Source organism: Octopus bimaculoides, chromosome 24 (assembly GCF_046866305.1).
Source record: "Octopus bimaculoides isolate indiv1 chromosome 24, ASM4686630v1, whole genome shotgun sequence".
Lineage (NCBI taxonomy): Eukaryota > Metazoa > Mollusca > Cephalopoda > Octopoda > Octopodidae > Octopus > Octopus bimaculoides.
In genome coordinates, this window is record NC_142951.1 from 23,283,329 (window position 1) to 23,288,328 (window position 5,000).

Genomic DNA, 5,000 nt, shown 5'->3' on the forward strand with positions numbered 1-5,000 from the left:
TGATAAGGAGTCCCTTCGTAACGGTACTAAGAAGGATGAAATACAATGTACGATCTGAACTAATATTCTCAGGCATAAAATCAGACCAAGAAATATCTTGTGGTATAACCCAACCTTTATCCTAAGCATTCGTGCATATATTATCAGAGATTCCTTAGGCTTAATTTCTTTTCATTTTCTGATAAATAATAGAATCCTAAGTCTTTTAATATAAATACGATTATAAGAACATATTTTTACTAATATTTCACCGGCACCTATAACCATTTTTATTCTAGAAATTTTTCCAACAATAATATATAGACAACAAGAATACAGTGTCTTCTACTTGTTGCATCACTTCAAGCAATTCCTTCACTTGTTAATGATATTTCTCTTTCTATAGCTTTGAGCTACAGTCTAAACTAACAATAACAATGCTTCCACGAATTACATCAATTTGACCAAGAATCGATTTAATGTTCGTTCTTGCAAATATAAGAATCCCGAAGGGAAATTTTCCACAAGCCTCTCCAAACAATTTTGATTTTCAAACGAAACTGAATCTGTTGCGTTTAAAATTCAAGAGTCAAACATTCTTTGAAATTCTTCCCCTGTAATCTTGTATCTTGAGTCGTATGACTAAAGTAACAAAAACTTACAAAATTTGGATTCAAGCGGCAATGTCCGTTATCTTGTGTTATTTCTTTTAAAGACACTTTACGTATATAGTACGTTATCTTCCATTTATAATTTTTTGAACTCTTCCTTTAAAAAGTGGACTTGTTCATAACAAAGACAAAACTCTAGGGGTTTTTCTGGAAATAAGAGAACAACTGTAAACATGCATTTCTACCTTAATAGCCGTCCTCAGCATAGCAGCTGCCCTTATCATACGCAAGACTTAAACATATAAAAAAAGAGTAGAGAGGAGCTTTGGCCTCAGGTAATTAGGCTAATTGAAATAAAAGATAGCCCAGTGGTCAACACAGCGGACTTCCACTCTTTCCCGTCAACCACTTCCGAAGCATTGACCAATCTTGTGATTGTAATAGGAGACACTTGCCCAAAATATCACACAATGAAACCAAACCCGAAACCGCCTAGTTTCGAAAGGAACTTCTTAACCACACAGCCTGCGTCTTATGTAATATTCAGTTATTCCTTATGACTATTGTTGAAGTAAGTGAAATAAAGCGTTACAACTGAGGATCGAAGCTAATTTTAGTGAAATTCACCTCTTTGAATGTATTTGAATCGGGCATCTAACGTGAGGTTAGATAAGGCGATATCTTAGTACTTTCTGCGGCAATTACTCATATGTCGTGGTCCCTTCACCAACTTTTTACCACCAAGGAGGCCAAGCACTGTTGTATAAGCCGTATACTTTCGTTTTAGTATGTCAGCAATTACATATGCAATTGGTAGAAGCAACTGACCATCGAAGACCAAGTCTGGCAGTGCAGGCTACAGTGGTTTGGCCTCGTCTGCAATATGAACACCGGAAGACTTCTACACCAATTTTTGTGGTGGCAGAGACCCACGCACTGGAGAATCCAGTGTAGCATACCAGAGAAGACATGCGCGAAACAAATTGAGGAAGACCTGAAGTCGCTGCGCCTCGAGCTCGAGCATGCTAAAGCCAGCGCCATGGATCGGAAAGCGTGGAATAACATCATCACCAGAGTCTGTCATCCAGCGGCATCCACAGCAGCGTATTGATTGAGAGGACAGCCTCCCTCTCCGATCGCTAGTTAGAGATCAACCAATCAATATGTAATCGCTATGTGGACCACATGTAGACACAAAGTAAGAATGAGAATCAGTGTGTCTGTGAACCAGTGATTGTGACTCATTATAGAGGCTGTTATAGTAACTGTAGGAGAGACAAGGAAAAGAAATAGTGTATCTGTGAACCAGTGGTTTTAATGTATTGCTTAGTGAATCGTTGGGGAGGCGCAATGGCCTAGTGGTTAGGGCAGCGGACTCGCGGTCATAGGATCGCGGTTTCGATTCCCAGACCGGGCGTTGTGAGTGTTTATTGAGCGAAAACACCTAAAGCTCCACGAGGCTCCGGTAAGGGGATGGTGGCGAACCCTGCTGTACTCTTCCACCACAACTTTCTCTCACTCTTACTTCCTGTTTCTGTTGTGCCTGTAATTCAAAGGGTCAGCCTTGTCACACTCTGTGTAATGCTGAATATCCTCGAGAACTACGTTAAGGGTACATGTGTCTGTGGAGTGCTCAGCCACTTGCACCTTAATTTCACGAGCAGGCTGTTCCGTCGATCGGATCAACTGGAACCCACGACGTCGTAAGCGACGGAGTGCCAACAACAACAACAAGTGAATCGTTGTAGAGGTTGTTGTGGTAGCTATGGAAGAGATAGACAGAAGAAACAATGAGTCTGTTGTAATGCGTTGGTGCATGGGTCTTTGTCAATCAGCTAATTTTGCTTCTTTTGATATTGGTATTTTTGTTGTATACCGTAATTCTGGAATACAGGTGACATTCAGAATATTATTCAGAATATTGTTTTCACTGAGTATTTGTCATTGAAACATTTCTTGCTTGATTAAGTTCTCGAATTTGCCCTTTTTTTTTCCTCGGGAGCTAATTAAAATAAATATCAGCTATATATTGCGGTCAATTCCATTAACTTTTCCTCTTCCCTCTACACTTAATACCAATTTTGGGAAATAGTTATTTAGAACTACAATCATGGGGAGGGATGTAGCAGGAACGATCAACGGTCAAACACTTATCGTAACGTATTGAGTTATGTCCCTTTACGGTCTGAATTAAGGAAAATTCCACTAGGTTTGACTTTGCCTTTCCTGGTTCAATTAATAACCATTCAAGTGATGAGCAGGGATGATTAAAATTCTTCAAATAATAAAGTTTCCAGCAGTTAATGAGAAAAATGAAAACTTATGGAAGAATAATCAGCATTAAACATCGTATATAAATTGGAGAACGAAACGACGAGAGAGGGGAGGGAAGAAGGGGCGGTGATGGCGGTGGACGAGGAGGAGGGAGGAGAATCATCATTATCATCATCAACATCATGTATTTCAAGTAACTTTTAGTAATGGTAGACAAAGTAGCTGCAAAGAAATAACCGTTCCGATCATCCATGACTGTGAAGATGAAACCATCAAGCTATTATCATCACCAAATACAGTCCTTGCTAAACATAGCAGCTAAATCTCCCTCGAATTACATTCTAACTTATTGGAAAAGAAGAAAAAATATAGTCAAGGATGCACTGTATTGGAAGAAAGGATGAGGCGCAATGGTCATGGACAGAACGTCTTCAATCATATGATTATTTAAGACAGACCTGAGGCTGAAACATCATCAACAGCCAACAAGAAGCCTCTAAGAGGTCAGTCGATTTACTAGAAATAACCACCAAATCTTTTAAAACCTTACACTACTCACTTAAAAATTAGGACGTGTTAGAAAATGTAATCCTGGGATCCCTGCACATAGGGTGAGACAGGATAGTCATGGGTGGAATGCCTTTGATTATAGGTCTATTTGATGAAAGAGGAGCTGAGATGAAGCAACAACAATGTTGAAAAACACTATATGAAGGAGTTCTGGATACATTATACCTGTATTCTTTTTCGCTACTTTTGCGGATTCCCATGACTCTCTCACCATCCAATTCCATTATTATGAATTTTAATTGGGAGCTTGAGTCATGGTGAATCTTTCATTGGCTGATTACACAACCATGGACGCCACCCCTATGGATGCGTTTCAGTTACTTCCTTGATAGAGGTTTGTGATCCTGACCATTGATCTTCTAGGTTTTCTCCGCTTAGCATCAATGTAAGAAACACCGTTGGATCAGTTGAGCTCTTCACAATCCGCCATGCTGCAGTCCCATAACTTCGCCGTATCCCTGGCAGGGTGATTGGACGAGTGCAATGCCTTTCCAAAGAGTAGCCTGTAACTATGCAGAACACTGCCATCATTTTCGTAATACCCGCATATCAAATGCCTGTATATTCGTTCCTGATATAGGCAGAAGATCTGAAATTTGATGGGAAAGTTTAGTTCATGAAATCGATCCCAGTACATGACTGGTACTTTATTGTACCAGCCTTAGAAGAGAGATGGAAGGCAGAGGTGACCTCGACGAGATTTGAACGTAAAGAGCCGTAACTAAATACCGTAAAGCACTTACTCCGACTCTGTACTGATTCTGCCAATCCACCATTTCTATGCCTGTATAATTAAAAATAGAGATGGGAAGGTCATAGTTCCTCGTAAATAGAACCCCTTTTGATCGTAGGTCTGCTGGATCGGAGTTGACCTCGGGCTAAACAATATCGACAATAGCACATTTGATGTCTATTATACAGACATCAAATCTTTGATCTGCATATCAGATAAAGACCAGATGGTCATAGTTCTTGTTAGTAAAGCAAGAATATTTCATTGCTGTAATTTTGACAACAACAGTAAAAAATTTACGTTGAATTTTCGAAATGTCTTGCCAATTTCCATTCTTCCATTACAGATTGAATTTGCAAAGTTTGTGTTAGCTGGTCACTTTGCTTGACAATCCCAACTATTCGAGATTATTATTTAGATACGTATTTCGTAACATAACCAAGTCCACCAAGTACTCTAGGTACAAATGTGAATTTGTAACCAGAGTAGAGACGCCTTAGCTTTCTGTTATGTCTCAAGCTACTGCTATCTAGCACCTTCGGATGATCTCTACTCAACCGCTACTCGTCAGCTAATCAAGTGTCAGTCCACCGTCAGTCCACCCTACCACGGTCAGACTACCTCTATTTATATGTCTTGGTCGATCCTACTTCTTCGCTTTGGGGGCGTCGACACAACACTTTCGAAGCTAAGTTTTTCAAAAGTGGTCTCTTTCTCAAATGTTCACATCTTTTCCGTCCCATACAACTGTATCACGTGTACCTGTATATGCATGTATATATGTGTGTATGCATACAAGTAATCGGTGATTTTTGCCTTACTGGTTAATTTGG